Below are 13,206 nucleotides of genomic sequence, written 5' to 3' on the forward strand. Positions count from 1 at the left end.
AAAGACAGAAAAATACCAAGCAGATCCTGTGGCTATAAACAGAGCATCCGATGGCTTGCCTCTCATCTGGATCCTATCTGGAGCCTCCTTATGCAGGAGGTTGATGATGTTGCAACACTTGGTCATCCTCAGAGACCAATTTCTAGAGAAGATTGCTTGGTGTGTTCCCAATGGCAAAAGTTCAAGGATGAAATGAAGCCGAGTTAGATGTTGAACATTTAGAAGTCCCCATGTGAAGAACAACAAATTGCTTCATCTTCTGTGATGATTTCAAATGCAGTTTTTATTTATTCATTTATAATTGACACCTAAGAGTTATACCTACTTATGGAGGTACAACGTGATGTGTTGTACATGCCCACACGTGTAATGATCAAATCTGTCTATTTTCAACTAGGATGAGAGGCGTTATTTACAAAGAAATCTCTATTCTATGACTGACAACATCAAGAACAGAATAACATTGCTTAGTGATTAAATATTTTTACAGATAAAAGTTTCATTGTATCATAGAAATCACACAGGTTCACACAGAAAAAATGAGAAAACAGTAAAATATAAAGACTAAGAATGAAATTCTAAATTGCTGCTAATGTGTTATGAACAAAATTATAATTTCTCCCAATTATTTCATTTTGTGCACATAATGATTACTTGTAGGTGTAATAAGATTTTCATAGCTATCATTATAGTGTACATTCAGTGGTCATCTTCACTTTATTTCTAAATGGTTTTAAAGATTTATTTATTTCAAAGGTAGATTTGCAGAGATAACTGGAGAGACAGACAGAGAGAGTGAGAGCAGGAGCAAGGGCGCAATGGCAGAGAGGGGAGAGAGACTCTTCCACCAGTTGTTGCACTTCCTGAGTGCCTGCAGCAGCCAGAGCTGTGTCAGGTTGAAGCCAGGAGCCAGCAGCTTCATCTGGGTCTCACATGCAGATGCAGGGGTCCAAGCACTTTGGCTGTCTTCTGCTGCTCTCCCAGGCACATTAACAGCTGGATCAGAAGTGGAGCATGCCAGCCGCTTCACCTGCTGTGCCATATTGGTGGCCCCAATGTATAAAATTTCATAACATTCCATAATATATGCTATATTAACCTTTTATAAATCTCACAATTTTAGGAATTACATATGAGGTAGCGTCTCCTATTTAAGTGAGCTGGGTGTTCACCAGCTGATGAATAGAGATGTTGAGACACTGACATAGTGTAGACTCTCCATTTGGGTTTGGCAATGTAACATTTGTTTGGCATGTACTATTTGTGCAGCATGCATTACAACTTAATGCAGTTTTCCATTTTAAACAAGAAAAATGAGAGCATAAGATAAAATCTGTCATGAGAGTAGTAAACATTTTGTGATCAAAATAGTGTGGTCAAGGTAGACATCATTGAAAATTCCATGATGTAGCCAGGACTGGAAGGACAGAAGAAGGGTTTGTCAAGAAAGGACAGAGGGAGACAAGCTCCAGAGAGGAACCATCAGTAGGAGCAGTGAAGAAGGGACCATGTGTATACAAAAGGATGCCATATTTTGATGTTGCTGGAGGTGGCTGATGGCACTAAGAATTATGAAGAATCTTTATTGATGATGATAAGCTCTATGCGAAAAAAAAGAAAGAGAAGGAAGACTTGGGAATTTTGGAGCTTTCTCATTTTAAAAAGAATGTTTCAGAAGTCTTTAGTGATCAGGTCACACCTTTAGAAAGGAAGTAGAGAAACTTTGAAATTCTTGAAGTGAGGATCCTGAAAACCAATATCAATGATCTACAAATCTAGCTCCTTTATCATGATGCATCTTATCACTGTTAGTAAAAATTGTATAAATTGTATCAGTGAGGCCACTTCAAAGAGCTCTTGGAAAAATTGTATTAAGATAATTTTTCCAAACAAAAATGTTATATAACTTATGAAATTTCTCATAATAGGCATATTCTAAGAAATTTGGATGGCCTTCTCATTCATAAAATTTCAAAATATTTTCATTCCTTCCCAGAATTTTTGAAAAGACTGTTAATTGTCGCGTCCCTCGACCAGCAAGGAAGACACGACCCGAACTCTTCTTCCAGCAGTTTATTCAGGAACCTCTTTCAAACTTCTACTACCGCCTCTTTTCCTCTCCCCTCCCTCTTATAGCCATCAGTGCACCAATCAAAAGCAGCCAAGTGGCAAGCATTGATTGGTACAGCAATGCGGAAGCCGGAAGGTAGCTCAGCCATCTCCTTATTAGGAGATGTTTGTTTCTTGCCAGTCCTTCCGGGGGAAAGGAGCCGGCGCCATCTTTAGGGCGCCGTGCAATGGCTCCCCACAGTTCCCCCTTTTTGTTTTAGAACCAGGCATCTAAGGATTACAGGAGAAGGTAGGGGTCTGTCCCCCACTGCCAGGCATCCATCTGGAACAGCATCCTTTTCGCGGGGGTGGGATCTGGGATGCCAACCCACATGCAGACAGACTTGCCTTCCAGAGAACGTAATGGCTCGTTCTCTCTGCAGTGCTTTGCCTCGCACCCTGCACCCATGCCTAGCATTCAAGGAAGGCCAGCCATGCTTGCGGCGATTGTCCAGCCTCAAGGGCATAAAAGGCTTGAGCTATCATGGCCAATTCCCGCCGATGAGCTGTCCTCATCCTGCACAAACACCACAGGCAAAATAACACAACAAGTAACAGCAACCCCGTCAAAGCTCCAAGTCCCGCCCACTCCTTCAGGCTGGAGACAGCTGGATCTGGGATGACAGTCCAGATGCAAAGGAGACATCCACACGCGTGGAGTTGATGGTGACCACGGCAAGGCGCAGTTGCTCCAAGGTGTAGTCAAATTCCGCGGACCAATTCGGCATCAGCTTTGGGAATACTGATAGAATCCCCCATCTCTGTCCGCTGCATTTGAGGCAGAAGTATCAAAAGCAACAGCAGGATTCTCCTCGTGGCAGACCCGCCTGACCGCTCGCTCCGGAACCCACACTGGGTCATGTTGATCCTGTGGAAAAACACAAACAGCACCTCATGCCCATGCCAGCACGGGATCAGGGCCACGCCACTGGCCCGTCAAGAGATCTTTCCATTTTACCAACCCTCTACTTGGGTTTCCTTGTTGCTGATGCCTGTCCGCGGCTGAGTGCCCATGCACATCCAAATTTAAAAAATTAATTGTAAATAAGACTAAGGCAATTCTCTCTCTCGGGGTGCGGCTATAGCCAACTCCCCCTTTTTGTTTTAAAAGATATTCTTTCAGTGTGCGGTGTGCTCGCTCAATTATGCCCTGGCCCTGAGGATTGTATGGCAATCCATGGACAAGTTGAACCTCCATTTTTTGGCAATAGGTGGTAAAGGTTTGAGATGTATAGGCCGGGCCATTATCAGTTTTTAGCACCTGGGGTTTCCCCAGGCGGCCCATGCATCCAGACAATGAGCAATCACCTGATGTGTAGATTCACCACTGAGGGGAGAGGCATACATAATGCCTGAGCACGTGTCCACTGAAACATGAACATATTTCAATTTCAAATTCCGATACATGGGTCACATCCATCTGCCATACTCTCCCAGGCAGTAACCCTCTAGGGTTTACGCCAACACTAGGTTGCGCACGAGTAACAGCACAGTCAGCGCAATCAAGTACAATCTGTCTGGCATCTGCGCGGGAAAGATGAAATTTCTGCTGCAAAGCACGCGCGTTGACATGAAAAGATTGATGGAAAGCTTTAGCAGCCTCTGCAGAAGTAGTAAAAAAGATGAATTCCTGTCTAGTACACAGGTCTACTCGTGCATTGCCTTCACATAAAGGACCAGGCATGCCTGTGTGGGCTCTAATATGCTGAGCAAAAAAGGGATTTTTCCGTGACCAAAGCAACTGCTGGACTATATGTAATAGGGATGCAATTGGGCTAGAAGGTTTAATCGGCCCTGCGGTTTCCAATATCTTTAATGCGTTCACCACATATAAGGAATCTGACAACAAATTAAAGGCAAAAGAGCACTGCTTAAGGACCTCAATAACTATTTTTAACTCCACAACTTGAGGTGAGCCTGGCTGAAACTGATGAAATACCGGGTCATTACCCTCTACCATATAAACCCCACAGCCTGTTTTTGACCCATCCGTAAATATATTTGGAGCACCTAGTAATGGCTCAGCGGCTGTAATTTTTGGAAATACTACCGGATGTTCTTTAAAGAATTGTAACAATGGATTTTTTGGTAAATGATTGTCTATAAAGCCTGGGAACCCACAGCGAAACACTGCCCAATCATCTAAAAGAGCACATAGGACGTTGACTTGTTTGGCATCATAAGGAACAATCACTTCACACGGCAATTTTCCAAAATATTGTAAACATTGTTGCAAACCCTCCAGTGCTAGCTTTGCCACCGCTGCTGGATAATACTCAATAGACTTGGCTGGAGAGCTCCTTGGATGTATCCACAAAAGCGGACCTTCCTGCCATACTAGCCCTGTAGGTTGGCTAAGCTAAGCGTTGGGAGAATGCATAATGACAATGGCAGATTTTCATTCATTCTGCATAAGAATGCCTCCTGTAATTTCTTTTCTACCTTCTCTAGGGCCTCCCTGGCCTCCGGAGTTAAGCACCGAGGTGAGTCCAACGCCGAATCACCACGCAAAATGACATAAAGTGGCTTAAGTTCATAATTGGGAAGATTCAAATAACCCCTAACCCAATTTATATCTCCTAATAATCTCTGAAAAGCATTTAAAGTCTTTAAACTATCTTTGTGCAATTCCACCTTTTGAGGAACAATTTGAGTACTAGTTATGCGGGATCCCAGATAAGTTGCAATGCTTCCTTTCTGAACCTTTTCAGGGGCAATAAATAACTTCTTACTTTCTAGTAACTGAATCAAATATGCAAAGCCATCATCTAATACGAATTCATCTTTTGCTGCTAAGAGGATGTCATCCATGTATTGGATGCATTTTAAGGAAGAAAATCTCTTACGTAAAGGCCCAATCGCTTGACCCACGAATAGCTGACACATTGTGGGGCTGTTAGCCATGCCCTGCGGAAGCACAACCCATTCATACCTCTGGTCAGGCTGCTCATGATTGCACGCCGGCAAGGTAAAGGCAAACCTTTCACAATCCTTTGTATGTAGGGGTATGGAGAAGAAACAGTCTTTAATATCTATTATTATTATGGGCCATCCCTGTGGAAGTGTAGATAGAAGAGGCAGCCCACGTTGCACAGGCCCCATGACCTGCATCTGCATATTAATAGCTCTCAAGTCATGTAGCAACCGCCACTTCCCTGATTTCTTTTTTATTACAAAAATAGGAGTATTCCAAGGCAATACAGAGGGTCTAATGTGTCCTAAATTCAATTGTTCTTGAATCAATTGCTGCACTGTGACCAATTTGTCTGAGGACAGAGGCCACTGAGGAACCCACACTGGGTCCTCGTGCTTCCAAGTAATGGGAATACCTTCCTCAGTGGCCCCTATGAAAAACCCAGCCCTTGGCGAGGAGGCCTCTGCACTACTTCAGTGGGCTCATTTCTTCCTTGTAAGAATTTTCCTATTCCATAATTCGGATGGTGTCCCATATCCTTCATCTATTTTTGAGAAACACGGGAGTGTTCATTACTTAATTTATAGTTCATGTCTTTCAAAAGGTCTCGGCCCCATAAAGAGATAGGTAAATCCAAAACATAAGGTTGCACCATGCCTGAATGTCCCTCTGCATCCTCCCAGCGCAGCATTACTGCGCTCATCTCAGGAGTTTCTGAATATCCCAGTCCCCGAAGGGATTGTGAGGATGCCTGCTTAGGCCACTTTGGAGGCCAATCCTTGGAGGCGATGATACTACGGTCTGCACCTGTGTCTAGTAGGCCAAGAATGTCCTTTCCATTTATTTTTATCTTTAAGGTTGGTCTCTGGTCTAGTTCTAAAGACAACAAGGTACAATCTATGCCTGTGGATCCAAAGCCTTCACTTCCTCGTTGTTTCTTTGATGCACTGAACTGCAAATGCTTGCTAGGAAGGATTACAAGTTGTGCAATCCTATCTCCTGGATTAATAGCTGTTATACCTCTAGGGGACTCAACCATGATTTTCACCATGCCAGTATAATCCGAATCTATGACTCCTGGATGAATTATGAGACCTTTCAAGGTAGAGGATGGACGTCCCAACAACAATCCCACTGTGCCTTCCTCTAGGGGTCCCTGAAAGTCTGACTCAATGGCTTGCACTCCCATTTTTGGTGTCAGTATGAGTCTGGTGGTGGCACAGAGGTCCAGGCCTGCGGAGCCTGCAGTGGCTCTCCGTGGTCTCTGGGATGTCTGAAGCTGGGCCACTGACTTTGCCTCCCCTGCTGCTGGTCCTGATGGGGGCCCTGATGCTGACTCTCGAATGCCCCATATATTTGCGGGCCCTGGGGACGAGGGCCCCGCTGCCCGTTTTTTGGACGTGCCCCACCATTGCCAGAAGCAAGGACGTTGCCGTCAATGTCCTTTACCGAGCGGCATTCGTTGGCCCAGTGCTTTCCCTTCCTGCATTTTGGACAAATTCCTGGTCCTTCCTGTCTTTGTTCTTTGCCTCTTCCCCTTTGCGGACATCGCCGCTTCATATGTCCCATTTTTCCACAGCTGAAACATGCTCCAGCGTTCCCTGATCCCCTATTGCCCTTCGTGATTTGAAGGACTGCTGCAGCGAGGCCAGTGTTGGATAGCGGCCCTCCTATTTCCCTGCATTGTTTTATCCATACATGAAGCCCTTTGCTCTTCCATGGTGTTATAGCAGCTCTGCATTCCTTAGTGCACTGCTCAAAAACCAACTGTTCTATCAGTGGCATGGCGCGATCTGGATCTCCAAAAATCCTACCCACAGCTTCCACCATGCGTGCTGCAAAGTCTGAAAATGGCTCGGTGGGTCCCTGTGTAATCTTTGTCAAATTCCCACTTACCTCTCCTCTGTTGGGTATAGACTTCCAAGCCTTGATGGCTATCTTGTTAACTTGTTCATACACTGCATGTGGGTAACCTGTCTGCTGGTTAGCGAATCTCCCTATGCATAGCAGCATATCTCTGTCCCAATGCGGATTCCCTGCCGCTGCATTTTCTGCCGCTTGTTCATTGGCAAAGTCAATCAGGAAAGCTCTGAAGTCTAAGTATTGTCCTGGTGACAATGCGGCACGAGCCAACCCGCTCCAGTCATTTGGAGTCATGCAGTATCTTTGAAGATTTTCTACTTGAGCCAGCGTGAAAGAACCGCTGATGCCATAGGCTCTTACTGACTCTGCTAGTGATTTGATTATCTTTATGTTGAGGGGTTCCTCGTACCTCTGCCCTTGCGGATCTTGGAAGACAGGATAGGCACTTAACAACTCCGCACCAACCTGTTTCCAGACTCCCGGACAGAAAGTCCGCCCTCTTTCTTGCGCGGATACAGGCTCATACTGAGGAGGAGAGGCTTCAGGCTCCTCCCCTAAGTTCCCCTGGAAAGTACCATGCTTAAGTTCCTTTTTTCCTTTTAATTGCAACTTCCTCATTTGCCGATTTAATTCCCGTACTTGCTTTATATCAGACTCTTTGTTATTGCCACACTCTTCAGACTCACTGCTGCTTTCTGAGCTACTTTCTGCACTAGAACTACTTACTAAGGAGGGGCTGCGCAACTTGGAAAGATCGGGGTACAGTTTTTTCCTAGTTCTTTTCCGACTCTCCTTCAAAGTTTTCCCTTTTTCACTGGCAGCTCTCTCGGAGCGCTCTTCCTGAAGTTCCTCCAAGGCAGCTTGACCGCTCAGAATAGCTTCACTACACTGCTCATCCTCGAGGCATGCTCGCACTAACTTCCATATTGGTCTCACTCCCCCTTCAAGATTACCCTGTTCGAATGCAAAATCCAAATCCCTGCCTAGTTTGTCCCATGAAGGGATAGTAAGGCTTCCCGAAACCCCATACCAGGGTGCAATGGTATCGCAGTTACGTAAAAACCTATGCAACGTACTAGGCTTAAGTTTCAAACCGTTTTCCTGAAGCAGCGCATTCAGCGCCAGAAAAATTTGATGGGACTGTGAATTACCCATCGTCAAAAATTGCGCTCTTTCCCTGGCCACGGGTCAGAGCTCCTTCTGCTTTTGTCGCAGAACTTCCTCTGCTTTAATCGCAGAATTACCCTCCCGCTATTATCGCAGGACTGCCCGCTCTTATCGCGGATCCCCACCTTATTTTCCTGGGGGACTTACCAGCGCTGCCCTGACTGCAGGAAGTTCTGAGTTCGCGTTCGAGATGTTCCCCGTACGGGCCACCAGTTGTCGCGTCCCTCGACCAGCAAGGAAGACACGACCCGAACTCTTCTTCCAGCAGTTTATTCAGGAACCTCTTTCAAACTTCTACTACCGCCTCTTTTCCTCTCCCCTCCCTCTTATAGCCATCAGCGCACCAATCAAAAGCAGCCAAGTGGCAAGCATTGATTGGTACAGCAATGCGGAAGCCGGAAGGGAGCTCAGCCATCTCCTTATTAGGAGATGTTTGTTTCTCGCCAGTCCTTCCAGGGGAAAGAGCCGGCACCATCTTTAGGGCGCCGTGCAATGGCTCCCCACAGTTAATCTTTATAAACAAGGGGAAACAAGAAGATATCAAAACTCAATGCAATTTAAATTTTTAGTTTCATTGACTAATTTGTTTCTTCAGGCATTCTTGAAATATTTTTTGAAATAAAGCACATTACAAAAAATGATTTTTAAAAATGTTCTTAGTGTGCTGGTGCTGTGGGGCGCTTAGGTCGATCCTCTGACTGCTACGCCAGCATCCTGTATGGGCGCCAGTTCTAGTCCATGCTGCTCCTCTTTGATCCAGCTCTCTGTCATGGCCTAGGAAATAAATGGTAGATGCTCCAAGTGCTTGGGCCGTATAGCTGTGTGGGAGACACACAGCTTCTGGCTCCTGCCTTCGGATCCGCCCAGCTCTAGTCATTGCAGCCATTTAGGGAGTAAACCAGCCGATGGAAAGCATTTCTGCCCCTCCCTCTCATTGTCTGTAACTCCACCTCTCAAATAAATAAATAAATAAATAAAATCTTTTTTAAAAAAGTTCTGAATTAAAGTATATTCTAAATGTGATTTTTTTTGTTCTAGTTAATACTATTGGTTGAACTCTGTAATTAGCACTCATTTATTCTTAGGTGTTAAAATTTAACTAAAAAGTGATCCCTGTTAAAATTAAGAGTGGGAATAAGAGAGAGAGGAGATGTACAATTTGGGACATGCTCAATTGGACTTGACCCAAATGGTGGAGTTAGAAATGTGCCAGGGGATTCCAATACAATCCCATCAAGATTGCATGTGCCAGTGCCATCTCACTAGTCCAAGTGATCAATTTCAGTTCACAATTGATCACGCTGATAGGTCTAAGAGTCAAAGGGATCACACAAACAAGACTAGCGTCTGCTAATACTAACTGATAGAACAAAAAAGGGAGAGAACAATCCAACATGGGAAGTGGGATACACAGCAGATTCATAGAATGGCAGATGTCCTAAATGGCACTCTGGCCTCAGAATCAGCCCTAAAGGCATTCGGATATGGCTGAAGAGCCCATGAGAGTATTTTAGGCATGGAAAGCCAAGACACTCTGCAAAAATTTTAAAAAAATAAAAAAAGAAGACCTAAGTGAAAGATCTCTGTGAGTGAGATCCCAGTCGAAAGAAAGGGCCATCAAAGGAGGAGGTATCTTTCTCTGAAGGGAGGGGAGAACTTCCACTTTGACTATGACCTTGTCTAACATCGAAGTGAGCGAACTCAAGAGGCTTCCATAGCCTTGGAAACTCATGACTAGAGCCTAGGGAGATTACTGACGCCATAAACAAGAGTGTCAAATTGTTAAGTCAACAACAGGAGTCACTGTGTACTTACTCCTTATGTGGGAAGTCTGTCCTTATTGTGTTGCCCAATGTGAAGTCATACTATAACTAGTACTCAAAAAGTATTTTATACTTTATGTCCTGTGTGGGTGCAAACTGATGAAATCTTTACTTAATATGTTAAATTGATCTTCTGTATATAAAGATAATTGAAAATTAATCTTGATGTGAATGGAATGGGAGAGGGAGTGTGAATTGGGAGGGGTGCAGGTGGGAGGAAAGTTATGGGGTGGAAAGCCATTGTAATCCATAAACTGTACTTTGGAAAATTATATTTAATAAATAAAAATTTAAAAAAATAAATGTGGTGAAATTGAATACAAATTGAAAATATATGATTATTATTGCAGATGTAATTGTTGCATCTCATATAACAAATTGAACACAAACATTTAACATTCTTAACATAAACAGAGAATTTTGAAATGGATGCCTCTTAGCTTATTTAAACTGTTTTTTCCTCATCATAGAGGAAAATATTAGATATCTGGAAAATCTTATGTTTGATGTTACTGCAGGAGACATAGTCCCCAGGTCTAGAGAGTAAGCTACTGGATTGGGAGAGACCAAGAGTGCTGTTAAAGGGAGACAGAGAAAATGACTGAAGAAACAGGGAAGCTCACTCTGAAATATTACAGGATTTTACAGATTATGCAGAAAGATACTAGCAGAGAATGATGGGAGGCATAACAGGGGTCAATATGAGGAATGTGTGAGAAACAGCATATCTATGGACACTTAGGTATAATTTGGAGCAAATAAATTGTGTTATAATTTCTTACAATGAATGAGAACAAATGTTTATTTTACCTCTATTGAAAGACTAACAAGTCAGAATTAACAATATAAAAACAATTAATTTAATTAATGCTATGTAAACTATTATTACTAAACTAAATACTCAGTACAATTGGAAATGAAAATACACAGAATTATCATGAAGATAAATATAATAAGGTGTGATGGCTTTGATGTTATACACATTCATAAAAAGTTAAGATTATATGAAGAATGCATGGATGAAAGTAATTTTTAGTAAAAAAGGAAGAAATGAAAATTAATTAGCTTCATACTTCTCAATGGTTATGACAAAAATCCTCACAGTAATTAATTTCAACTAACACTGTCATCAAAACAACAATCTAAAACCTCCCATGGGCTTAATAAGAAGAAGTGAGTGATGAGGGAGACCATAATACTCTGTATAATATAGTGGTATATTTCATAAGTTAATTAGTAAATTATCATTTCCTTAGTTTCAAATCTAAGAAGTTATATTGTAAAATTGTTTCTAGGAGTGAGAGCTTGGTTACATGATCAGAGAAGAAAATAAACAAATATACACATATGTGCATATACACAGATCCTTTCACACATTCCAAGATAGAAGATGAGTTCTCTCTATGAGAGGTGTCTTTGTAATAGATGAGATAAAACTAAGAGCCAGCTAACACTATTTAAAATAATTCAGTGTATACTTATTTTCATTAACTATCCATTCAGAAAAATTCATTGGAGAAATAATGCTTGAATCAAAGATACCATAATCAATATATATGAATCTGCTAAATACTTTTATTGACTTAATTGTCTGTGTGGTGAAATTTCCCAAAATACTTTGAAAGACTTTGGTAAATGGAATTTTCTATCAAAAATTTCCCTGAATCTTTTATGAGACATCCCTTTTTCATAATAACTCACTCTTTAAACAAAATTGATTAACCCAGGAGTAAAGTACTCTTTCCTGGCTGATCTTGACTCTTAATCATTGTTTCACATTGATGACAAATATTTTGGAATATATTTTAATTATTATAACACATTTAATTGATAAATAGCAAATTATTTTGAAAGACAATATGTACATGACTGCCCAATCACCATAATCTATACAAATGTGAGCAATACGAAGTTCTTGAACTTACTAAATATATTTAGTTAGTATTTCATATTGATACATTTTTAGATGTTACAAGAACAAACAATAATAAATTAATTCCTCTCACAGAGGTTAGAGTCTTATTTTAAAGAAATATTATTATAGACTTTTTCAATAAATCCTTTTTAGGAGATTGCCTTTAAAATCTGTTTATTTCAGTCGGCACCGTGGATTAATAGGCTAATCCTCCACCTGCAGTGCAGGTACACTGGGTTCTAGTCCCTGCAGGGGCGCTGGATTCTGTTCCGGTTGCTCCTCTTCCAGTCCAGCTCTCTGCTGTGGCCCGGGAATGCAGTGGAGATTGGCCCAAGTCCTTGGGCCCTGCACCCACATGGGAGACCAGGAGAGACACCTGGCTCCTGGCTTCGGATCAGCGCGGTGAGCAGCGGCAGTTGGGGGGTGAACCAAGAGAAGGAAGACCTTTCTGTCTGTCTCTCTCTCTCACTGTCCACTCTGGCTGTCAAAAAAGGTAAATAAATAAAATCTGTTTATTTCTTTTTTTTTTATTTATTTATTTGACAAGCAGAGTTACAGACAGAGAGAAGGAGACAGAAAGATGTTCCTTCTGTCGGTTCACCCTCCAAATAGCCACTATGGCCAGTGATATGCCAATCCGAAGCCAGGAGCCAGATGCCTCTTCCTGGTCTCCCATGAGGGTGCAGTGACCCAAGCACCTGGGCCATCCTCCACTGCCCTCCCAGGCCACAGCAGAGAGCTGGACTGGAAGAGGCACAATCGGGACTAGAACCCGGCACCCATATGGGATGCCGGCGCTACAGGCAGATAATTAACTAAGTGAGCCAAGGCGCCAGCCAGAATCTGTTTATTTCTTTACCTTTAGTTTATTTGAAGGAAAGGGAATAGATCCTGAGAGACCTTTCTACCACTAGCTCATTCCTATGAAGGCCACAACAGTTAGGGCTGACCTGAGTCAATACCAGGAGCCTGGAACTCCATCCAAGTCTGCCCTGTGTGTGGTGGAGACCCAAATACTTCACCTGCACCTGCTGCCTCCCAGGGTGCACATTAGCAGGGAACTGGACCAAAGCAGAGCAGGGACTAGAAACTAGGCACTCTCATATGGACTGAGGATATCCCAAGCAGTGTCTTAACTTTTGTGTCAAATGCCATTCCCAAATTAACCTTTAGATTCTTTCAAAACATATTTTAAAATTGATACGCCAATTGGAAAATTCACAGACACTAAGGGCAGTATGACACGATGCATCTTTTCCAATAGTCAATTTGTAACAATCCCTGAGTGTTCATTAAACCAAGTTTGTGTTAAAATCTTTTTGCAGGCAAAAATTCTCACACACATACACACAGTTTCTTTCTATAACAATATAAGCCTAAAAGTAACTTTGTGTATCTTAGAGATGTGAGAATAC

Source organism: Oryctolagus cuniculus, chromosome 1, assembly GCF_051225735.1.
Source record: "Oryctolagus cuniculus isolate XC-2025 breed Fujian yellow rabbit chromosome 1, ASM5122573v1, whole genome shotgun sequence".
Lineage (NCBI taxonomy): Eukaryota > Metazoa > Chordata > Mammalia > Lagomorpha > Leporidae > Oryctolagus > Oryctolagus cuniculus.